Genomic DNA, 26,847 nt, shown 5'->3' on the forward strand with positions numbered 1-26,847 from the left:
GTGGACCCGACCTCATCCCTGCTGTGCTATTAAAAAAGTGCTCAGCCGAAGTAGCTCCAGTTCTCTCCAAACTCTACAACAAATGCCTTAATGAATCTTGCTTTCCGAGCTGCTGGAAAACTGCTTCTGTGGTACCAGTATTCAAGAATTCTGGCGAAAGAACTGACCCATTAAATTATCGCCCTATTAGCCTCCTCCCACTTTTTGCCAAAATATTTGAGATCTTAATTAACCATGCTCTAGTCCAGCACCTTACAGATGCTAAACTTCTGACCGACCATCAATATGGATTTAGACAAGCCCGTTCCACGGCAGACATCCTCACTGTAATCTCTGAACGCATATACCATTCACTGGACAAAGCGGGAGAGGGCAGAGCGGTAGCTCTAGATATATCTAAGGCTTTTGACAGGGTATGGCATGAGGGTCTCCTCAGGAAGATTAGATCTTACGGTATCACTGGTAGAATACTTAACATAATTAAATCCTTCTTAGATAAGAGAAAAATCCAGGTTGTCCTCGACGGTCGTACGTCTAAACAATATAATATAAATGCCGGAGTGCCCCAGGGATCTATCCTTGGTCCTCTGCTGTTCCTGATATTCATAAATGACCTCCCCGATAAAATTGCCTCTGAGATGGGTATATATGCTGATGACACCACACTCTATAGCAGGCACGACAGGAAAACAAATGAACATATATCTAAAGTAATGGCAGAAACACTAGAGGATGACCTCAAATCAGTAGTGGAATGGGGACAAAAATGGATGGTAACGTTCAATGCCACCAAGACAAAACTGGTTTCATTCAATAATTACAGGAAACCTTCTCTACCACCTATAGCAATGGCCAACAACTCTTTAGCTGAGAGTACGTCTTTCAAGCTCCTTGGCCTAACGTTCACAGGAAACATGAGCTGGAACAATTACATCGAGGGCATTGCCAGGGCCGCTGCGAGGAAGGTGGGCTCTCTCTACCGTGCTAGAAAACTTCTAACACCCGAAAGTATCCTGTACCTCTATAAGGCCACTATTCGCCCATGTATGGAGTATTGCTGTCATATTTGGGCCGGTGCATCGGCTACTAGTCTCTCTCTCCTTGACAGGGTTCAAAAGAGAGTCGCAAATCTGATAGGCCCTAAACTGGCATCAAAACTTCAGCCTCTGTCCCATCGTCGAAACGTTGCATCCCTCTGCCTGTTCTACAAGTATTATAATGGTGAATGCTCTGAAGAACTGCAAGCACTTGTGCCCCCACGACGTGAACACCCTCGACAGACCCGACAAGCTGCAAAATCCCACCCCCACACTGTAGAGATCCCTAGATGTAAAAGATCGTTCTACTCCAGTAGTTTCTTCCCCAGAACTGCTAGACTTTGGAATTCCATTCCAGGTCACTGCTTCCCCAACTGTACTGACATGCATAAGTTCAAGTGCAACGTGAACCAACATCTCGCTGCCCTAATCCCTACATAGTGCCCCAGTAGATGTTTCCCCTGATAGTAGCCCCCTACACCAAAGTGGCAATGTGCCTTGTTTGGGGTGAAAATATAATTAAAAAAAAAAAAAAAAAAAAAAAAAAACATTGCATCATAGAATAGATGAAGAATTACTAGGTTTAGGGTCATGTTAAAATGGTTAGATGTTAAAGTGGTTAGATGGAGATGAAGATGGTTAGTGGTTTGAGACGAAGAATTACTAGGTTTAGGGTCATGTTAAAATGGTTAGATGTTAAAGTGGTTAGATGGAGATGAAGATGGTTAGTGGTTTGAGATGAAGAATTAGTAGGTTTAGGGTCATGTTAAAATGGTTAGTGTTAAAGTGGTTAGATGGAGATGAAGATGGTTAGTGGTTTGAGATGAAGAATTACTAGGTTTAGGGTCATGTTAAAATGGTTAGATGTTAAAGTGGTTAGATGGAGATGAAGATGGTTAGTGGTTTGAGATGAAGAATTACTAGGTTTAGGGTCATGTTAAAATGGTTAGATGTTAAAGTGGTTAGATGGAGATGAAGATGGTTAGTGGTTTGAGATGAAGAATTACTAGGTTTAGGGTCATGTTAAAATGGTTAGATGTTAAAGTGGTTAGATGGAGATGAAGATGGTTAGTAGTTTGAGATGAAGAATTACTAGGTTTAGGGTCATGTTAAAATGGTTAGATGTTAAAGTGGTTAGATGGAGATGAAGATGGTTAGTAGTTTGAGATGAAGAATTACTAGGTTTAGAGTCATGTTAAAATGGTTAGATGTTAAAGTGGTTAGATGGAGATGAAGATGGTTAGTGGTTTGAGATGAAGAATTACTAGGTTTAGGGTCATGTTAAAATGGTTAGATGTTAAAGTGGTTAGATGGAGATGAAGATGGTTAGTGGTTTGAGATGAAGAATTACTAGGTTTAGGGTCATGTTAAAATGGTTAGATGTTAAAGTGGTTAGATGGAGATGAAGATGGTTAGTAGTTTGAGATGAAGAATTACTAGGTTTAGGGTCATGTTAAAATGGTTAGATGTTAAAGTGGTTAGATGGAGATGAAGATGGTTAGTGGTTTGAGATGAAGAATTACTAGGTTTAGGGTCATGTTAAAATGGTTAGATGTTAAAGTGGTTAGATGGAGATGAAGATGGTTAGTAGTTTTAGATGAAGAATTACTAGGTTTAGGGTCATGTTAAAATGGTTAGATGTTAAAGTGGTTAGATGGAGATGAAGATGGTTAGTGGTTTGAGATGAAGAATTACTAGGTTTAGGGTTATGTTAAAATGGTTAGATGTTAAAGTGGTTAGATGGAGATGAAGATGGTTAGTAGTTTGAGATGAAGAATTACTAGGTTTAGGGTCATGTTAAAATGGTTAGATGTTAAAGTGGTTAGATGGAGATGAAGATGGTTAGTAGTTTGAGATGAAGAATTACTAGGTTTAGAGTCATGTTAAAATGGTTAGATGTTAAAGTGGTTAGATGGAGATGAAGATGGTTAGTGGTTTTAGATGAAGAATTACTAGGTTTAGGGTCATGTTAAAATGGTTAGATGTTAAAGTGGTTAGATGGAGATGAAGATGGTTAGTGGTTTGAGATGAAGAATTACTAGGTTTAGGGTCATGTTAAAATGGTTAGATGTTAAAGTGGTTAGATGGAGATGAAGATGGTTAGTGGTTTGAGATGAAGAATTACTAGGTTTAGGGTCATGTTAAAATGGTTAGATGTTAAAGTGGTTAGATGGAGATGAAGATGGTTAGTGGTTTGAGATGAAGAATTACTAGGTTTAGGGTCATGTTAAAATGGTTAGATGTTAAAGTGGTTAGATGGAGATGAAGATGGTTAGTAGTTTGAGATGAAGAATTACTAGGTTTAGGGTCATGTTAAAATGGTTAGATGTTAAAGTGGTTAGATGGAGATGAAGATGGTTAGTAGTTTGAAATGAAGTTACTAGGTTTAGGGTCATGTTAAAATGGTTAGATGTTAAAGTGGTTAGATGGAGATGAAGATGGTTAGTAGTTTGAGATGAAGAATTACTAGGTTTAGGGTCATGTTAAAGTGGTTTGATGTTAAAGTGGTTAGATGGAGATGAAGATGGTTAGTGGTTTGAGATGAAGAATTACTAGGGTATAAAGTATTAAATCGATCATAATCGACTCCTATTATCCAATAATATTTTAGGCTAGTCATTATTGAGGAAATACGCCGGTTTGCCTATATGTTTTTAATAAAATAAATATTGCTTAACAAAATAGAATAAAAGGGTTTAGAATTCAGAAAAATGAATGAAAGTATGACGATAGAAAATTGCAAACTTTAGTAATCGTTAAAATTGGGGAAACAAACGAGATAGGATAGGTTAAGAGGAGACATAGATAGATAGAGAGATAGAGAGAAAGCGAGAGGGAGAGAAGAGGAGAGGCATGGAAAGGGGGGCGTTTTTGTGATGAATCTCTAATCGAGTAGATGAAAATGAAATAGAAAAGAAATGTTTCCAAGAAAAAATAAAAAAGAGGACCGAATTGATGAGATTGAAAGTGACAAAGGCAGGGGGGAAGGAGTAAGACTCAAGTTTGTTGTGTTTACCTGTGCTTAATCTGTTTGCCGAAAACAGGGTCGCATCTCCTGAAGGCACTCGTGTTATATCATAAAGGCGGATTTCCAGCAACGCTGAATGGTTTGCAAAACACACGATATTTCCATTTTGTTGAACGGTAATAACAAGATATTAGCGACTCACCGTTTCCATCATAGAGTATGGGTTCGATTTTAAATCGAGAAGATCATATAAACCTAGTAAGGCTAAGTGTGTGTTATTCGTCTAATTCAAGACGATGGGATTTTCATACCTTGTTTAAACTAAACTGGGTACTTATTTGCTTCCACACAAAAGCAAATGAAAACCAGCTCCCCACAAAAAGGAGGCATCCTGACAGTATAATAATAAAAAAAGTAATTGTCTCAGTATAAAGGGTATTCCCTACATTGACCGAGGACCTATTAACTAAAGTGAAAGGCAGCGTAAGCCCGACCCGAAGGCGAAGCTTTTTACAAACTTTCTAAAGAACACAGAACCAACGATTGCGTCCCTGGAAAGTGTTTAAAGAACAAATTCTGTTAGACTTATCTTAAACTAGCCTGGGTACCCGGCGTTGCCCGAGTGTTTAGAGGTGTGCTTTAAGCAAAAAAAAAAAGTATTAGAAAGGCAGGCAGGCTTGAACACGAGGAAAAGAACAGGGAAAAAACAAAATGGACCGTTTTTGCCGTTGCGTCCATAATCAAACTGGAAGTGGCGAAGGATTAAATTAAGGCTAGTCAATCGAAAAGAGTGGAATGACTTTCAAAAATATATACGAACAAAGTTACCCCTCCTTGTAGAATAGTTCTCGGTTGAGGGTAAAGGAATTAATGTTTTAGCTAATCTTTCGATATTTGTCGTCTGAAGGGTTGAGCTTCAAAACGATATCGATCTCGTGAAAATCCGTCGCCTCTGTCGAAAGTTTTAAGCTTAAATTAAATAATCTACAATACATAATGAATATAATCTATAGTTGCTGTAAATTATACAATTTACAACATACCGTAAATAAAAATATTCATCACAACATGACGTAAAAGTAAAAGAATCCACAATATGCCTCAAATTGAAAATTCCACAAATTCAATAAATTACATCAGCCACAACATTCTGTAAATTAAATAATCGACAACGTGCATAAATTACACAATATTCAGTAAATTATATAACCGTCAATGTGCTGTGTGTTATATAATCAACAATATCTTGTAAATTAAATACTCTCCAACATGCATGAATTACAATCAATTATCTGCCAACACGCTGTAAATTACATTATCTACTATATGCTATGAATTAAATAATCCAAAATATGTTGTAAAAATACAATATCTAGTAAATTTAATATTCCTAACAAATTGCAAATTATATACTTCAGAAGTCGTAAATCCAAACAATCCAAAACATACTGTAAAGATCATTGTTCAAATCATATATTGTTGTTGTTTATTATTTTCTTTTTTTTTTAGATTTTCTTTGTTTTCATCTGATTTTTTTTTGCATTCATTGCGACTGATTTGACCTAAGTTCATTATTTTTCATATATTTTTATGTACAATAATAATTATCTATCTATTTCGAACACTTTCATATCCATTTCTTCTTTTTCTATGTCTGTCTCTCTCTCTCTCTCTCTCTCTCTCTCTCTCTATATATATATATATATATATATATATATATATATATATATATATATATATATATATATATTCATTTGTACGGCATAATCACGTTGACACAGGTTCCAGTCAGATCACCAAAGTTGAGCCAGGCTAGTATCAGATCGTTTGGGCATTCTAGGCGCTCTATGTCTTTATCATTTTATGTCGTTTATTATTTATTGTTGTTTATCATTTTATGTCGTTTATTATTTTATGTTTTTTATCATTTTATGTTGTTTATTATTTTATGTTGTTTATTATTTTATGTTGTTTGTTATTTTATGTTGTTTATCATTTTATGTTGTTTATTATTTTATGTTGTTTATCATTTTATGTTGTTTATTATTTTATGTTGTGTATTATCTTATGTTGTTTATCATTTTATGTTTTTATTATTTTATGTTGTTCATTATTTTATGTTGTTTATTATTTTATGTTGTTTATCATTTTATGTTTTTTATTATTTTATGTTGTTTATCATTTTATGTTTTTTATTATTTTATGTTGTTTATTATTTCATGTTGTTTATTATTTTATGTTGTTTATTATTTTATGTTGTTTATTATTTTATGTTGTTTATTATTTTATATTGTTTATTATTTTATGTTTTTAATTATTTTATGTTGTTTATCATTTTATGTTGTTTATTATTTTATGTTGTTTATTATTTTATGTTGTTTATTATTTTATGTTGTTTATCATTTTATGTTGTTTATTATTTTATGTTGTTTATCATTTTATGTTTTTTTATCATTTTATGTTGTTTATTATTTTATGTTTTTTTATCATTTTATGTTGTTTATTATTTTATGTGGTTTATTATTTTATGTTGTTTATTATTTTATGTTGTTCATTATTTTATGTTGTTTATCATTTTATGTTGTTTATTTTTTATGTTGTTTATTATTTTATGTTGTTCATTATTTTATGTTGTTTATTATTTTATGTTGTTCATTATTTTATGTTGTTTATCATTTTATGTTGTTTATTATTTTATGTTTTTTATCATTTTATGTTGTTTATTATTTTATGTTGTTTATTATTTTATGTTGTTAATTATTTTTTGTTGTTTATTATTTTATGTTGTTTATTATTTTATGTTGTTTATCATTTTATGTTTTTTATTATTTTATGTTGTTTATCATTTTATGTTTTTTATTATTTTATGTTGTTTATTATTTCATGTTGTTTATTATTTTATGTTGTTTATTATTTTATGTTTATTATTTTATGTTGTTTATTATTTTATATTGTTTATTATTTTATGTTTTTAATTATTTTATGTTGTTTATCATTTTATGTTGTTTATTATTTTATGTTGTTTATTATTTTATGTTGTTTATTATTTTATGTTGTTTATCATTTTATGTTGTTTATTATTTTATGTTGTTTATCATTTTATGTTTTTTTATCATTTTATGTTGTTTATTATTTTATGTTTTTTTATCATTTTATGTTGTTTATTATTTTATGTGGTTTATTATTTTATGTTGTTTATTATTTTATGTTGTTCATTATTTTATGTTGTTTATCATTTTATGTTGTTTATTTTTTATGTTGTTTATTATTTTATGTTGTTCATTATTTTATGTTGTTTATTATTTTATGTTGTTCATTATTTTATGTTGTTTATCATTTTATGTTGTTTATTATTTTATGTTTTTTATCATTTTATGTTGTTTATTATTTTATGTTGTTTATTATTTTATGTTGTTAATTATTTTTTGTTGTTTATTATTTTATGTTGTTTATTATTTTATGTTGTTTATCATTTTATGTTTTTTATTATTTTATGTTTATTATTTCATGTTTTTTATTATTTTATGTTGTTTATCATTTTATGTTGTTTAATGTTTTATGTTGTTTATTATTTTATGTTGTTTATCATTTTATGTTGTTTATTATTTTATGTTGTTTATTATTTTATGTTGTTTATTATTTTATGGTGTTTATTATTTTATGTTGTTTATTATTTTATGTTGTTTATTATTTTATGTTGTTTATTATTTTATGTTGTTCATTATTTTATGTTGTTTATTATTTTATGTTTTTTTATTATTTTATGTTTTTTATTATTTTATGTTGTTTATTATTTAATGTTGTTTATCATTTTATGTTGTTTATTGTTTTATGTTGTTTATTATTTTATGTTGTTTATTATTTAATGTTGTTTATTATTTAATGTTGTTTATTATTTTATGTTGTTTATTATTTTACGTTGTTTATTATTTTATGTATTTTTTTTATTTTATGTTGTTTATTATTTTATGTTGTTTATTATTTTATTTTTTTTATTATTTTATGTTGTTTATTATTTTATGTTGTTTATCGTTTCATGTTTTTTTATTATTTTATGTTGTTTATTATTTTATGTTGTTTATTATTTTATGTTGTTTATCATTTTATGTTGTTTAATGTTTTATGTTGTTTATTATTTTATGTTGTTTATTATTTTATGTTGTTTATTTTTTATGTTGTTCATTATTTTATGTTGTTCATTATTTTATGTTGTTTATTATTTTATGTTGTTTATCATTTTATGTTGTTTATTATTTTATGTTGTTCATTATTTTATGTTGTTTTTTATTTTATGTTGTTTATTATTTTATGTTGTTTATTATTTTATGTTGTTCATTATTTTATGTTGTTTATTATTTTATGTTTTTTATTATTTTATGTTGTTCATTATTTTATGTTGTTTATTATTTTATGTTGTTTATTATTTTATGTCGTTTATTATTTTATGTTGTTTATTATTTTATGTTGTTTATTATTTTGTGTTGTTTATTATTTTATGTTGTTTATCATTTAATGTTGTTGATTATTTTATGTTGTTTATTATTTTATGTCGTTTATTATTTTATGTCGTTTATTATTTTATGTTGTTTATCTTTTTATGTCGTTTATTATTTTATGTTGTTTATTATTTAATGTTGTTTTTTATTTTATGTTGTTTATTATTTTATGTCGTTTATTATTTTATGTCGTTTATTATTTTATGTTGTTTATCTTTTTATGTCGTTTATTATTTTATGTTGTTTATTATTTAATGTTGTTTATTATTTTATGTTGTTTATTATTTTATGTCGTTTATTATTTTATGTTGTTTATTATTTTATGTCGTTTATTATTTTATGTCGTTTATTATTTTATGTTGTTTATTATTTTATGTTGTTTATTGGTTTGTGTTGTTTATTATTATATGTCGTTTATCATTTTATGTTGTTTATCATTTTTTGTCGTTTATCATTTCATGTAGTTTTTGCTTCATTTCTATCCTCATCATTTTCCTTATCTTCCGTGATTTATTTTCTTTCCAATTTTCATTACTTTCTGCCATCTTTTACTATTCATAAACTTTCTCATCTCATGTCCCCTTTTTTGCCTTCATATAAATCATTAAAAACATTTTTCTTCATTTACACACTCCCTTTTTTCACCTTCATTTATCTTCTCTTTTATTTTTTATCTTATTCCCACTTTTTATATAGAATCTCTCCTTTAATGATGGTATTCATAGTTTCCATCACCTAACCAACCGTTCGTATTTTTTCAGCGTCGTATAAATAAAAAAACCCACCTTTTCACGTTCAACAAAAGACCCAACACCATGAATAACCACCAATCCAATCGACATTATGACATCTTAATTTCTTTTCTGTCTCGATAAATGTTAATCGAAATCATCTCCGATCATTTATATTGATTAAGCTTTTCTAAAATCAGTGCAATGCTAAATCATAACCGTATTTGCCATTATGGTGACCATAACCAACAAACAGTTGAATACAAAGTCGGTTTGTCTTCAATCTATAGAATTGAAAGAGTCTTTGCTGAAAGGTGCATAGCGTCCTACACATAAAAAACGTATTGTAATAGAAAACGTAGGACACAATAGAACATAGAAAGTTGGTAGAAACATAAATACTATTTATAGTCGCTTGTATACTAGACATTTCAACAGAGATATAAAACAAGGGACATAACTCGTGCTATTACTTCTTATTATACATATATATTTTTTGATTATTAATAACAGTCCTACATGAAAAACACTTCTTTAGATCTCTGTTTTTTGTGAGAAGTCAAGTAAATTTGAACAGATAGACAAATAAATAAAACGTGTAGACGATTATTGTTTGTTTTATTATATCATCGTCTTTCTTTTTCGGGAATATTCTTTGAATATTAATAACAGTTCTACATTAAAAAGCAAACTCCTTCATATCTCTTTTTGGGGGAGGAGTCAAGTAAAATTAAACAGACAAAAACAATAATAAGATAAAAACTAAAAAGAAACTAAAAACAAAAAAACAACAAAACAAAACGTGTAGATGATTATTGTTTGTTTATTATTGTCATTGTTTTGGAAATATTCTATCAGAACCTTTTAGATTGAGTAATGAAAAAATATTATTGAAATGAACATGATCACAATGTGATTAGGATAATTAAGAAATAAAAAAAACCCTAAAAAAGGCGTTATTTGGCTTTTTCCTTTTTATAATATAATTCAAATAAGAAACGATATTTTTTTCCAAGTGCTATTACTTTTCTATAAACACATAACACACGAGCCATGTGTGACACAAAACATCAACTTTAAAAACTAACCGTGAATAACATCTCAACGGAACTTCATTTACAAGGAATTCTGACCTCCACGTGAAAGATGATTTACAAAAACAAAAAAAAAGCAAAAAAAAACTCCTTATAAAGATATTTATAAACAAATTTTGTTTTTATTGTTTAAGATAAATAGATAATTTATTCTAAAAAAACCCATCATTTTATGGCTTTCTACTTTCTATAATATAAATCAAATACGAAACGAGTAATGTGTAAGTAAATGCATATAGTAAAATATAAGTAAATATACATATAGGATATGAATGTGTAAGTAGATTAATCTTTTTTTTTATTACATTTTCACCCCAAACAAGGCACATTGCCACTTTGGTGTAGGGGGCTACTATCAGGGGAAACATCTACTGGGGTACTATGTAGGGATTTGGGCAGCGAGATGTTGGTTCACGTTGCACTTGAACTTATGCATGTCAGTACAGTTGGGGAAGCAGTGACCTGGAATGGAATTCCAAAGTCTAGCGGTTCTGGGGAAGAAACTACTGGAGTAGAAAAATCTTTTACATCTAGGAATCTCTACAGTGTGGGGGTGGGATTTTGCAGCTTGTCGGGTCTGTCGAGGGTGTTTACGTCGTGGGGGCACAAGTGCTTGCAGTTCATCATCTTGTTGAAATTACTTTATAAATATTAATTCTTTAATATTTATAATATACTTTAGTTTTACCATCTTGGATCATTTTGGTAAATTTAATTGTAATTCTTATTTTATATATATATATATATATATATATATATATATATATATATATATATATATATATATACATACCAAGTAAGATCTATGACTTACTTGTAGTTTCATTAAATACTTTTGCAAGCAAAATCCGATCCCGTGTTTTGCTAATTCCTACCATCTGATGAGACGGAAAGTATTTCTTCGAAACTCCCCGGATTAAGGACTATCCACTTATTTTGTTCTTCCTTTTTCAAATTAAATATTAATATATTATTAAAATGTTTTTACCCTTACCCATAGACATTATAGCTGAGGAAACACAAACAACACAGAGAATTCCACTATGGCCACACTGAATGCCAATAATTGATTCGTGGTCTTAGAAATGTGGTAACATTTCAAGAAACATATTGGAATTGGAGCCGTGTAACATATTATTTTTGTTATTCAAATTGTTTGAAGAGAATGTCGAATTACTGCGTTGACAAAAAATATGTACGGTATTATGAACAGCTCAGAATTGCATCAGCCTACAAGTTTTTTTTTTTTACTTCACTGACCACGGACAGAACAGATGAAGATAAAACTACTAAAATATCCGAACAGAAAATAGGGTTTCTGCGCTCACATATGATATTCAGTCGATGAGAGCATAATAACAGTTGCCTCAGTTTAGAAGTATTAATCCTATACTGACAATAAAAACATGATGAATATTATTATCACACACTTACTTTGTTTTATTCTTTAGTGCAATGAGTTTTATGTTTAGTCCCTACTTAACATGATAGAGCTTTTTATCTGTTTTGATTGAGTTTTTTCCATTTATCCTCTAAAATTACTTGTAATTAAATTTATAATTATTTTCTATTTCCCTAGGATAACACTAATTACATTAGTCTACATTTCCCAGGGCAACGCCGGAATAAGTGTCTTGCTAGCATATTTTAAAATAAGATAATTGGTTAGGTGGAAATAAGCAGGTCTACAATATCATATATATTTATAAACCTACAGCCACAAACACACATACATATACACACATATATTAAGAGAGAGAGAGAGAGAGAGAGAGAGAGAGAAAGAGAGAGAGAGAGAGACAGACAAAGAGAGAGAGAGAGCAAATGTATTCTTATTTTATATTTTATCTGGTCAATTATATTATTATTTATAATCCCCAAGGTAACACCGGGATAGTATATTATTATTAAATGAGATACATGAAAAGATAGAATATCCTGGGCCCAACTCTTTTCCTGATCTACATTAATGATCTTCCAAATCACATCCTTACATCATTTGTAGACATTTATGCTGACGACACTACCATTTATGGTAGCACATCTAAGACAGTAAACGATCAAGTTCTCTCCAATTCTCTCTCCTCTGATCTTGAGCATGTAGTACAATGGGGAAAGGAGTGGCTGGTTACTTTTAATGCATCTAAAACCAAGCTTCTCTCTTTACATCATCAACATTCTGATCCACATCTGGCATCAATTGAAATGAATGGCTCTCGTCTTCAGGAGGCCTCAAGCTTTGACAAGCTTCTGGGCTTGACCGTTACTCCTGATCTTAAATGGAACACGTACATCAAATCTGTTGCCAAGGCCGCTGGAAAAATGGTGAGATCTTTCTATCGATCCAGTAGATATATCACTGCTGATGGAATTCTCTATCTATATAAGAGCCAGGTACGTCAAAGGATTGAATACTGTTGCCACATCTGGGCAGGAGCTGCTAGAAAGGACTTGGCCTGCCTTGATAGAGTTCAAAATAGACTTCGTAGCCTCGTAGGAGATGTCCTTTTCTCTTCCTTGCAACCTCTATCTCACAGAAGAGATGTTGCGAGTTTGTCTCTGATGTATCGTTATTTTCATGGAAAGTGTTCCACGGAGCTTCAATCTATGGTCCCCCCTCGCAAAACTTTGCCAAGAAACACTCGTCTAGCTGTAAACACTATCAATAATTCCCCCCACTCTTTATCTGTTCCTAAACCTAAACGTAGATTCCATGAACAAAGCTTTTTTATTAGAACTGCACGCCTGTGGAATTGTCTTTCGTTTTCCTGCTTTCCGGCTGACTACAATATGGTTGTCTTCAAGTCTAACGTAAATAAGTTCTTGATGAGCCGTTCCATATAAGTTATCAAATTTACCAAATTTTCATAACTAATGATTATTATATTGTCCAATTTCTACTGTACACTCTTTAACCCTTATCCTTGAGTGGCCTCTTGGCCTTGATAATGAGTTGATACCTATGAAAAAAAAAAGAAAAAGTCCAATCTGAACAAGTTCTAATTGAATCGTCCCCCTAAGTAATCCAAGTTTCAAAATTCCCACTGTTTACTATGCTAAAATCACAATGACTGATGTATACCTATTAACCCTTATCCTCGAGTGGCCTCTGGGCCTTGATAAGTGGTGACACCCTTGTAAAAAAAAAAACGTAACGTAGACTGATATATATACAGGGTGACCCAAAAAATAACAGAGGACATTCAATTGTTTTTCTGAGCATTTTACAGTCAACGGAGAAAACAAGGCCAAAGACCCTAGTGTTTTGATGTGATGTTTTGAATATAATAAACTAGTTATGACCAAAGTTTCATTTCAGTCGGACAAAACACTAAGAAATGGGGCCTAATTAGAGTTGGGGCCCGTTTATATATATATATATATATATATATATATATATATAATATAATATAAAGCTGAATGTGTGTGTGTGTGTGTGTGTGTGTGTCTGGTCACGAATAGGCTCCTGTATGGTTGACTATTTTAAAAAAAGCTGATTACATATAATGATAGAAGATGTATCGAGACACAGGAATGGGTATGTTTGATCTGGCAGAACGGTGGTTCATTAAAATTGTGGGGTATGAGTTCGTGCCTGGTCTACAAAGTATGGAAATAAAAAAAATTAAAAAATCGTTTACATAATTATCAAAATATACTTGCGCAGATAGATATGAAAAGTCTTTATTAAAGTTTGTGCCTATTTCCATTCTATGGAGGCCAGGCGCGAACGCAGACCCCACAATTTTTTTACACCATCCCTATTTAAGTAAAAACATACTTATCAAGTACTATTATGTACATCTATATATAGATGTACATAATAGTACTTGATAAGTATGCTTTTACTTTAATAGGGATGGTGTAATAAAATTGTGGGGTCTGCGTTCGCGCCTGGCCTCCATAGAATGGAAATAGGCACAAACTTTAATAAAGACTTTTCATATCTATCTGCGTAAGTATATTTTGATAATTATGTTTCAGTTTGAAGAAATATGGTATAATAAAATTATGAGGTGTTCGTTCGCACCTGACCTCCATAGAATGGAAATATCTCACAAAGTTTAACAAGGTTTTTTAATATAGATCCAGAGAATATTGTGATAAGTGTTTCAGTGTGAACAGGTATGGTATAATAAATTATGGAGTTTATCTATTTTATTTTTACTTTCATTATATTTTGCTTTGGTTTTGATACCCCCAAATTCGAAGCTATCTCTTTACAACCCTTCGTTTTCATAACCTATTATACTTTCATAAATCAGAGTCTATTTTGTGTAGGCTGCTTTTGAACCCAGTCAACGATTGGTACTTTTGCTAGTATATATATATATATATATATATATATATATATATATATATATAGAGAGAGAGAGAGAGAGAAAGAGAGACAGACAGACAGATATATTTGCTGTTTTGGATATTTTTATGGATACCCAGAATAGAACAAAGTTGGGTAAATATTGACATTCCAAGATATGAATTCAATCGATTTCTTCTTTCTGTCTTTCTCGTTTGATCTTTTTCATGCTTTTCGTCTTCGTACACGTTTCAGAAAAAAAAAAAAAAAAAAAAAAACAAAACAAAAAAAAACACACTTTCCATGGCGACAAAGCAATAGATTTGAATCTCTTGGGAACATTTTTCTTGGAGATAAACAATCGTTCATGGCCAACATCCCACGCTAATAGTACATAAGTGTAATTTAACAAAATAGGAGAAGCAAATGGAGAAAGTCAACGATGGTGAACCATACTTTTTTAATCTTATTAACCCTTAGTAAGGTATATTGTCACTTTTATATATGCCGTTAGTATTTGAGACCTTATCTACAGTGGCATTATATAAAGAGTTTAACTGCATGATGTCTGTTCGCATTGTACGAAATATCTTCAATAAGTTTCCAGAATTTTTTGTACAGACATTTAAAATTATTGTACCTTTAAAAAATTGTTATTGCTAAATGTATGATGAAATGACTGACCAATTTTTATGATTTCAGGTTTAAATGAGCAGCTATAGCAGGAATTGGAATACACCCTACTAAAGCCTGATTGTCACAGCTAGTAAAGTTAAAAAATGCAATCTAGACGTGAGAACACTTTAGAAGAAGGATATTCTATACGTTTATGTTTTAAACTTGGAAAAAAATTCCGCTGAAAATCATGGAATGCTTTAGTCTGCTTTTGGACCATAGCGTCTGTGAGGAATGATGAGAGGCGTGGTAGGAGTAAAGAAAGCAAAACACTAGAGTTGATTGGCCAAATAAAGAATTTCAAGAATAAGGACCGTCGTATCTATAAACACAATAAATGCACAGTTTAATGTCGATGTGGGAACTGTACCCGCAATTATTCGCGAGGAATATAAGATACGAAAGATTTACGCAAATTTTGTCCCAAAGGCGCTCAGAGAAGATCAGACTGTTTGACGAAAATAGGCATCAAGAGAGTTCCTCACCCTCCCTATAGTACAGACCTTGCTCCCTGTGACTTTGGTTATATATATATATATATATATATATATATATATATATATATATATCTTTAAAAGTGAAATCGTCCGCATGTATGTGCCTGTGTGTGTGTACAGTTCCCTACCAAACTACTCTGTTAAATTTCAGTCTACAGACTCGCGATTTGACATAAGGGGTATTAAGATTTGGGAAATCTTTTTAATCGGTTTTAAGCCAGAAATTTTGTTTTCAAAAGGTAAAGTTCAACGATTTGACCTTTGCAAACTCTACCAAACTCCTTCGCCAATTTGGGGTCTAAACACTTGAAATTTTAGATGTAGCTAACTTAGACTTGGATCAAACTTTTTAATCTGATTTGAGCCCCAAACAATAATTTTTAAGGGATAAAAATTTTAAATAAAATGATCTCCGCGGTCTCTACCAAATAACTCAGCAAATTTGGTTCTAAACACTTGAAATTTTACATAATGTGTATTAAGACATACGGCAAGTTTTTAAATCTATTTTTGGCCGAAATTTTGCTGCCAAGGGTCAAAGTTAAAAAGATTTTACCTTTGAGGTCTCTAGCAAACTAATGAGCCAATTTTAGCTCTAAACATTTGACATTTTACATAACAGGTATTTACACATTTGAATGATTTTTTAGGCGAAATTTTTGCTGCCAAGATGTTAACGTTGAACGAGCCGACCTTTGCAGACTCTACCAAACTCCCCTGCCAATTTTGCGTCTAAACACTTGAAATTTTTATATAGGTTACCTGGAAATGGGCAAACTTTTTAATACACATATACATGTGAACTTAAAGTAATGAACAGTACATAGGACCGGAGCAAAGCCGGGCTGCTAGTACATATATATATATATATATATATATATATATATATATATTTATTGTAAGGTTATGAGAACAACATTTTTTTTAATGTTTCAGCAAAAATTAAAAATACAACCGCCCCCGGGTGGATTCGAACCACCAACCTTTCGGTTAACAGCCGAACGCGCTAACCGGTTGCGCCACGAAGGCAGAATTGGCATTAGCCGACAGTACAATTTATTTTAATGCATGACCTACAATAAACCAGACGTTTGATTAACTGCTTTTGAATTCACTTATTGAATCAAGATAAGATTTGTCAACGTGTTATCAATTAAGCTCGCGGTTTCCTTTATCTCGTAACTTACATAAAGTCTTTTGCTAAGTTTTATTTTAACCAATTGAATTACAATACGTGAAAGTATGTGGTTATATATCTATATCTATATATATATATATATATATATATATATATACACGCATATATATATACGCACGCACACACCAACACCCCCTCCCCACATATATATATATATATATACACGCATATATATATATACGCACGCACACACCAACACCCCCCATATATATATATATATATATATATATATATATATATATAGTAATGTGTAGTTGGAAACTGTTTTCAGTGCTTCTATCGTTATTCTTCAAAACAAATAAGAAGACGTTTTATTTCGTCTTGCAATTTTAAGATCCCAGAAAATGGCTGGAAACAATAGCACGGTGTGTATAGCGTTACCGCAAGTGCGTGCTGTTTTAAAGTGAATAGAGGCGCATATTTGGATTTAGAATCGTCGAGTCCGAATGTTCTCAGCTTGTTTGTGTTTTTAATCAAAATATTCTATCAATTTTAGAATTATTTGGACTAGTTTTCCCATCTTAGATATTATTCTCACAATATTTCAGCCGATGAAATCTCTGACCATTTTCGGATTCGTTTGTACGAAATTACACTTTCAACGTCAGATATTACATCTGCCGAAACGTTGTCACAAACTGCATTCAAAAAGAGAATATCAGTCTGAATAATATATATGATAGAAAGAATTACAATATTTTCTGGAACAAAAAAGTAAGCTAGGAATAACGTATTACCTGATATGGTAACAATGTTAACAATGCTATTTAGTAAAAGCAATCGTGGAAATGAATTAATTGTTATTAGCATCGAAGAGGAATGGGTTGGATTTCAATGGTTTGTATTGCCAATAAAACGAATAACTTTAAGTGGTCGGACGTGATTATAAAAATGGGCACTTGTACAGTTTAGTCAATACATTAAAAAATGAAAATATCGAAAAAAGGTTATATTTCACGTATCCGTTATGAAACGAAGTTCTCCAAAAAAAAAAAAGTTCACTTAATTTTATCAAGTAGTTTTTTTTTACAGCGAAAAAACAATTTGTTATGATACCGAGCAAAATGTTCGATTTTTAGGAAGAAAAGCTAGAATTAAAGATGGGGAGGGATCTGAAATGAAACACGTACATCAAGTCTGTTGCCAAGGTCGCTGGAAAGATGGTGGGATCCTTCTACCGATCCAGAAGATATCTCACTACTGATGCAATTCTCTATCTATATAAAAGCCAAGTACGTCAAAGGATGGAATACTGCTGCCATATCTGGGCAGGAGCTGCTAAAAACAGCCTATCCTGCCTTGACAGAGTACAAAATAGACTTCGTGGCTTGGTGGGGGATGCCCTTTTCTCTACCCTGCAACCTCTCTCCCACAGAAGAGACATTGCGAGCCTATCCTTGTTTTATCGTTATTTCCATGGCAGGTGCTCGTCTGAACTCCAGTCTCTGGTCCCACCCTCGCCAATCTTTCATGAAAAACAGCCGTTTAGCTGAATCCACTGTGAAAAATTTCCCCCACTCTTTATCTGTGTCTTAATCAAAACATGGATTCCATGAACAAAGCTTCTTTCTTAGAACTGCACGCCTGTGGAACTCTATTCCGTCTGCCTGCTTCCCACCTAACTACAACTTGGATGTCTTCAAGTCCAACGTTAACAAATTCCTAATGAACCGCCCCCTTAAGTAAACACTTCATCAAATCTCCACACTAACATAATGTACTTGCAATAACCCTTATCACTGAGTGGCTTCCGGGCCTTTATAAGTGGTGACCACTGTGTAAAAAAAAAAAACCCCAAAAAAAACAATAAAAACATTGAGTTATCTCTCCGTGGCATGTTGTTCAGCTTCAGCAAATTTCACAATGGCTGACTTCAACGCGATCTCATAAGAACGTGTTTTTCCGCTGTAAAAAAACAAACAAAAAAACTACTCGATCAAATTAAATTAAATTCTTTTCGGAGATCTTCAGTCCCAAACGGATACGTACAATATCAGCTTTTTTCGATATTTTCATTTTTTAATGTGTTGACTAAACTGTACAAGTGCCAAAAATGTATAAAATTGATTGTAGGATGTTAATTTCCATAATTGGCTTCACAGATTTCTTTCGTGGATAGAAAAGAAATATCTCTGTATTGCTTAGTCATCACGATTAGATATTAGACTGCTCTGTTTTACTTTACGTTCAATGCTGTTATTATACAACGTTGTATAATAATAAGTTATAATAATATAATAATAATATTAAGTTAAAAATAGAGTATAAATAAGGAAAAATACAAGACGAAACGATTAGGGAATGTAAATTATTCGCATAACATTTAGAAAATTAGTAAAGAAAAAAAAAGAAGAAAACTTAAACATTTAAAAACAAAACCAAATGTCAACTGATGCGAAAATAAATGAAATGATAATCTCATTAGATGGGAGGGAATCCGCGTCCAAATGAAATTAAGTAAACATAGAGTGTCAAGATCAACGCTTGGTTCAACTGAGCAAACAATATAGAAAAAGGTGGAAAGATTGAACTGCAAGTAAATTGGATTGAGACAGAAACGAGTATATATATATATATATATATATATATATATATATATATATATATATATATATATATAAACAAACAAAAAACGATGGTAATCGATCTGATTGGTTGATGAAGAAGCATAATTTACTGATTAGTCTACATCAAAAAAAAAAAAGGACAAAGTTTTCTATTTTCATTAAAGGACTGGCCTCGAGTAAAACCAAAGGTTTATTGTCGCCTGATTCACTGAAACAGTAGTTTTATTATATCAACTTATCGTAATTTTATTTACCTAAATTAAATAAAATAAATCCTTGTCTTTTTATTGAGCACTGCCAACAACCTCATTGAAATTCAGTAGTTTTTACTTTTGGATATTTTGAACCTGGAATATCTATCTATCCATTTATCTATTAATCTCTATATATACATATATAGTTTCTATTATATATATATATATATATATATATATATATATATTTATATATACATATATATATATATATATATATAACTACTTAATTTACATTATATATATATATAACTACTTAATTTACACTTACTTAATATATATATATATATATATATATATATATATATATATAAACTACTTAATTTACTCTCATAAAATTAATATACGAAAATATAGATTTATACGTAAACTTTAAGTATTTACTTCAAAGGTGCTCAATACGTAGGTAGAGCTAGTTAGTAATTTATAAAATATATATGGCGATTAAGCTACACTGAATATTCGACGTTTCATCCACTCTAGGACTTCTCAGGCTAGTGCGCATAAGCCTGAGGAGTCCTAGAGTGGATGAAACGCCGAATAATCAGTGTAGCTCAATCGCCATATATATTTTATAAATTACTATATATATATATATATATATATATATATATATATATATATATATATATTTTATAAATTACTACATATATATATATATATATATATATATATATATATATATGTGTGTATATAGTCATCCACATACAGTACTGTTTCGCTGTTTCACAGCTCATCAGTGCGGCTAGACAGGCAACTACCTCAGTGTTAGGACAATTAATCGGAATCGGAAATCGGGAATCGGAAAAAATTGCGCCTATATTCCGATGCCGAAACCGATTCCATACATTATCCTTTTAATTTGATTTTGGTTTAAGAAACCTCTTCCACTGCTTGTAGTAATAATAAAATAATAAATATTTAAACTTACAGTAAGACTTAAATCTCTAGATACCTCCTTCACAAATGTGTTTTACGCATGAGAAACTATTTAACATTTAAGATGTGATTTTTCAGTAATCAGGACAAAAGAACACTTTTATAGTTAATAAATAGAGATTTATAAAGATTCAGAATCGGAATCGGTAATTGTATTGGAATCGGGAGTTTAGTGTTTAGTACGGAATCAGTAATTGTATCAGAATCGGAGAAAATATTGGAATCGTCCCAACATTAATACACACACACACACACACACACACACACACACATATATATATGTGGAAACTATTTAAGATAGTTTGAGAAGATTGTGATATTAAAGTTGATGGATTCATTGAGACTGCTGTTCATGTCTTGTTCATTATGGCAAGACAGAAAAATCTGAAGTTTCCATCTCTGTGAGGCGTCCAGACCATAAACAATGGACACAACTCCATTCGTTCTTTCTGTCGATTTCTGTTTGTCAATTCTTTCTTCACACAACGTCTATTGTTTTCACGTCTGTGGCGTTTCTATTTTGATGCTACGTTTTCTTCTCAGAAAAAAAATCACACAAAACAAGAAAAACAATGGAAATGCTTCGTTGAGTATTTTAGTTTTTTTTCTACTATTCAGACTTTCGTGTATTTTCATGGGGGAAAGCACATTAGAGCAATGACAATACAATTTAGACGATATATAGAAGTATCTGTAGGTATATATATAGAAAGGAAACAATGGCGAATAATATTTCTCTGAATTTGTCTACCTATATTTCTTATGATTCTATCTTTCTCTCTCTCTCTCTCTCTCTCTCTCTCTCTCTATATATATATATATATATATATATATATATATATACATATGTATATATATATAATAAACAATAATCTACAAACACGTGCTTCACGGTTCTACCGATCGTCCGTCTAGCCTGTCTGTTCTAGGATTCGAAGCGCTTAGACAGTTTATATATATATATATATATATATATATATATATATATATATATATATTATATGGGAGTCACCACTTATCAAGGCCCGGAGGCCACTCAGGGATAAGGGTTATTGCGTGTACAGTAATCAATGAGATAGTATGGTAGTAATCATTAGTGTTGGAGGTTCGATAGAGTGTCTTACTTAAGGGGGCGGTTTGTCAGGAATTTGTTTATGTTGGACTTGAAGACGTCCAAGTTGTAGTCAGGTGGGAAACAGGCGAATAGAAGAGAGTTCCACAATCGTGCACTTCTGAGAAAGAAGCCCTGCTCATGGAATCTATGTTTGGATTTAAGCACAGATAAAGAGTGGGGAAATTATTGACAGTAGTTTCAGCCAGACGGGTGTTTCTTGTGAAAGATTGGCGAGGGGGGACCAGAGATTGGAGCTACGACGAGCACTTGTAATGGAATAACGATAAAACAAAGACAGGCTCACAACGTCTCTTCTGTGTGAGAGAGTCTGCAGTGAAGAGAAAAGGGCATCCCCACCCAAACCACGAAGTCTATTTTGTACTCTGTCAAGGCAGGATAGGCTGTTTTTAGCAGCTCCTGTCCAGATGTGGCAGCAGTATTCCATCCTTGGAGGTACTTGGCTTTTATACAGAGAGATAATTGCATCAGTAGTGAGAAATATTCTGGAGCGGTAGAAGGATCCCACCATTTTCCCAGCGTCCCTGGCTACAGATTTGATGCCAGATGGGGATCAGAGCGTTGATGATTTAAAGATAGAAGCTTGGTTTTGGATTCATTAAAAGTGACCAGTCACCTCTTCCCCCATTGTGCCATGCGCTTAAGATCAGAGGAGAGAATTAGAGAGAACTTTGTAATTTACGGCCTTTGATGTGTTGCCATAGATGGTCGTGTCATCAGCACAGATATCAACGAATGATTTAAGTATGTGTTTTGGGAGATCATTGACGTAGATCAGAAAGAGAGTTGGGCCCGGGATGGACCCCTGGGGGACTCCAGCATTAATATTGTGGGCCTCTGATTTCTGCCCATCAACCACTACTCTTATGAGCATATCAGAGAGAAAGGATTTAATGATTGAGAAAAGATTTCCTGTAATACCGTACCTGGAAATCTTGTGAAGTAGGCCCTTATGCCATACCTTCTCGAAGGCCTTTGATATGTCAATAGCAATTGCCCTGAAAAGGAAACCTTTGTCAAGAGATTCACTAATCCCATGTGATATAACCGTTAGCACATCTGCTGTAGATCTTGCAGAGCGGAAACCATATTGCATCTCACTAAGAAGGTTGAGGTGGTTGACTACTTCTTTATTTAATATGGATTCCAACAACTTACTCAAGACACACAGGAAACTTATTGGTCTGTACTGAGAGGGAGACGACATAACCTGAATTCTTAAATACAGGGCATACTGATGAGGTTTTCCAGGGTGTTGGAAGGCACTTCTCCTTAAGGCAACGCTTAAACAGTTTTGTAAGTATGGGGCCAAGTTCTGGTTGGAGCTTTTTCAGACCTATAACTGGAATGCCGTCAGAGCCAGTTGCTTTACTGGAATCAACGTTCTTGATTAGCTTGGCGACCTCACGCACAGATATTTGTATGTTGCATAGCGTGTTGTTTGTTATAGGAAGAAATACAGGGAGTTGATGGCCATTGTCGCATAGGATAGAATTAGCTGCAAAGTTCTTGGCAAATAGTCTGGCCTTGTCTGATGCTGACGAGATAACCTCAGGTCCATTGATGATAGTAGGGATAGAACGCACGCTTCTGTTCAAGATCTTGTTTGCTATTTGCCAGAACTGGTGGGAACCAAGCCGCTTCTCAGCTGCTGTGGATGTAACAAACTGAGCATATAGCTCTCTTGCATTTTTCTTACTCTTTTACAGTGGTTGCTGGCAGTCCTGATAGCAGCTTTAGTCTCAGTACATCTATTACGTTTGTAGCTATGGAAAAAGTGACTTCTGCGCGCGATGGCAGCAGCACATTCAGGGGAGAACCATGGCTAGCTGTTAGGTTTTTGTTGGAATTATTTGGATGGTATGAATTGGTCCATGCCTACAATTAACCATTCGGTCAGGTCTGATACTATAGAGGACACATCCTTTTTAAACATGAAATGCAGAGCTAAGTCAGATATGAATGTACGGAAGCTATCCCAGTCAGCCATAGAGTATCAATATGCAGTACGGTGGAGAGGTACGTCTGAAGACTTATTACATTAATAATAATAATAATAATAATAATAATAATAATAATAATAATAATAATAATATATATATATATATTTATATATATATATACTAGCAAAAGTACCCGTCGTTGACTGAGTTCAAAAACAGCCTACAGAAAATTGACTGTGATTTATGAAAGTATGATAGGTTATGAAAAGGAAGGGTTGTAAAGAGATAGCTTCGAATTTGGGGGTATCAAAACCAAAGCAAAATATAATGAAAGTAAAAATGAAATAGATACACCCCATAATTTATTATACCATACCTGTTCACACTGAAATGCTTATCACCATATTCTTTGGGTATATATTAAAAAAAACCTTGTTAAACTTTGTGACATATATCTATTCTATGGAGGTCAGGTGCGAACGAACACGCCATAATTTTATTATACCATATTTCTTCAAACTGAAACATAATTATCAAAATATACTTACGCAAATAGATATGAAAAGTCTTTATTAAAGTTTGTGCCTATTTCCATTCTATGGAGGCCAGACGCGAACGCAGACCCCACAATTTTATTTTATCATCCCTATTTAAGTTAAAACATACTTATCAATGTATTATTATGTACATCTATATCAAAAACATTTGTAAACGTTTTTTTTAATTTTTAATTTTTTTATTTCCATACTTTGTAGACCAGGCGTGTACGCAGGCCCCACAATTTTAATTAATCATCATTATGCCAGATCAAACATACCCATTCCTGTGTCTCGATACATCTTCTATCATTATATGTGATCAGTTTTCTATAATAATCAATGATAAATGAGCCTATTCGTGACCAGACACACACTCCGACGTTCAGCTTTATATTATGGATATATAAAAGAAAGTGTTATATGTCCAGTGCTCTTCTTCCAAGAGCTTCCTATGTCCTAGGTGTCACAGAGTGTGAATATCGAAAACAAGCTTTACATTGATCCTCAGAATCCCTTCGGACTATATATTTCTCATCCAATGGTAATTCGGCGTTAAATAACAAAAAATTGTGATGCGGGATTACAAAAATTGTGCTACAAATTCCAATATCGAAAGCGTACATATTTATATAGGTTTATTATGGTCTGTTTAATATCCCTCTCTTTATTTAATTATATATATATATATATATATATATATATATATATATATATATATATAGATATCATAAATGTATAGCCATTCAATATTTACCCCCCCAATCATGTTTTACAATATGTGATAACGGGATAATTTTATTTTTTATTTATAATTAAAATAAACTTTTAGTTGAAATGTGGATTTGATATGTTCATACTATATTGTTTTATTTCCCAATTCAGAAAATAAGAATTTTCGCATTTTTAATTCAAACTATATATATATATATATATATATATATATATATATATATATATATATATATATATATATATATATATGTATGTATGCACTTCGTGTCGGGTAGGCGAAGGCAGCCGAAACCTTCCTTATATATATCTATATCTATCTATCTATCTATCTATCTATATATATATATATATATATATATATAGTAAGTTATGAAACATTAAGCCTGACGAATTCTCACGAGAATAAAACGCGGAATATTCTGTATTGCTTAATTGCCATATTAATATTGCCATATATATTTTCATAACTTACTACCTAGCTCTCCATATGTATCGAACACTGTTGAAGTAAATACTGGAAATTTACGCATAAAATTATATCTTTGTATTTTAATTTATGTGATTAAATGTAATAGTCATATCTATCTATCTATCTATCTATCAATCTATCTATCTATCTCTCCATCTCTCTATCTATATATGCATACATATATATATATATATATATATATATATATATATATATATATATATATATAATCAACATACATCTGTTGCGGTATATATCTCCCATGTCTCCCATAGTCATCATTTACTCATTTTTTTTTTCAAGTCTGTTAATCTTAACAGTTTAGTAAAGCGCGTTCAAGATGGCACCACGCCTTTGTTTTTATTCCATTTTCCTCTAGAGTGGGAATATCGGCAACACGTGATTGCTTTCAAGTAGTTGGGTGTGGCGCCCTCTTGCATTTATTGAAGGATCTCACGGTGTCTTCGTAGAATAAACGCAGCCTGTGTAACTTGTTTCGCTGGGAATACAATGTTATAGCAACTGATTGATCGCATTATTTGGATGCTTCGGACTGCCGTTCTCATCTTAAGTGTCATTATTACAACGTTTCAGTAAAAGTAACCTCCGATGCTCTTTAACTGCATCTAAAACTCAGAAAGCTGCACGGAATTGTAAAAAAAAAAATTCTTTATTTAATTCACTGGGGTATTATACTCTTGTCCTGTCAGCCATGACTGAGTAGAAGTTCTAAGTAATTAGCAATTGTATTTTCGGTCGCCCACACTGAGGATTGAACCTTACACCTTAAAAATACACCATATTTTACAACAGAATTTTTCCTAGTATTTAAATCACTGCACCAAGGTCAGCGCCATTTAAATTTTGTACGGAGAAAAAAACGTATCTAAATTGGATGAGAGCATGACGTTCTCTTTACTATGAAATATGATAGACTTCATAAAAGGCCAAAATCACGAAATTACGTTTTAAGAAAGCCAATCAAGAAAAATGAGTGACCACACTTTGATGTAGCCTTGTTTTCGAATCCTATAATAATCATATATGATCATTGGTGTAAACGTATGAAAAAGGAACTGGCAGTTTTTTTCACGAAACAGAAATGCCAGCGAAAGATTACGTAAAAAAGGGAACATTCGAAAAAAATGCCAATAGGTGCTGAACTGAAGAAATTAATTAAATATTGTCTCTTACACTGAGATCTTCTTTTGTATTGAACTATGCAGCACAATGTTACTGTCTAAATATTTATTAGTACTTAATAATTTATCTCATT

General features: G+C 31.7%; 1 protein-coding gene and 1 non-coding gene across 2 annotated transcripts in view; both read right to left on the bottom strand.

Annotated features, from left to right (window-relative positions):
* The window catches only part of LOC145276697 (uncharacterized), a 1,014,367-nt gene that overhangs the window by 259,949 nt on the left and 727,571 nt on the right, over positions 1-26,847 (bottom strand). The gene's annotated exons all lie outside the window — the stretch shown is intronic.
* Trnan-guu (transfer RNA asparagine (anticodon GUU)) lies at positions 16,754-16,827 on the bottom strand. Its single transcript has one exon. It is a non-coding gene; the product is annotated as a tRNA-Asn (tRNA).

This window comes from Euprymna scolopes, chromosome 5, assembly GCF_053919585.1.
Source record: "Euprymna scolopes isolate OS-2025 chromosome 5, ASM5391958v1, whole genome shotgun sequence".
In the NCBI taxonomy this organism is placed as follows: domain Eukaryota; kingdom Metazoa; phylum Mollusca; class Cephalopoda; order Sepiida; family Sepiolidae; genus Euprymna; species Euprymna scolopes.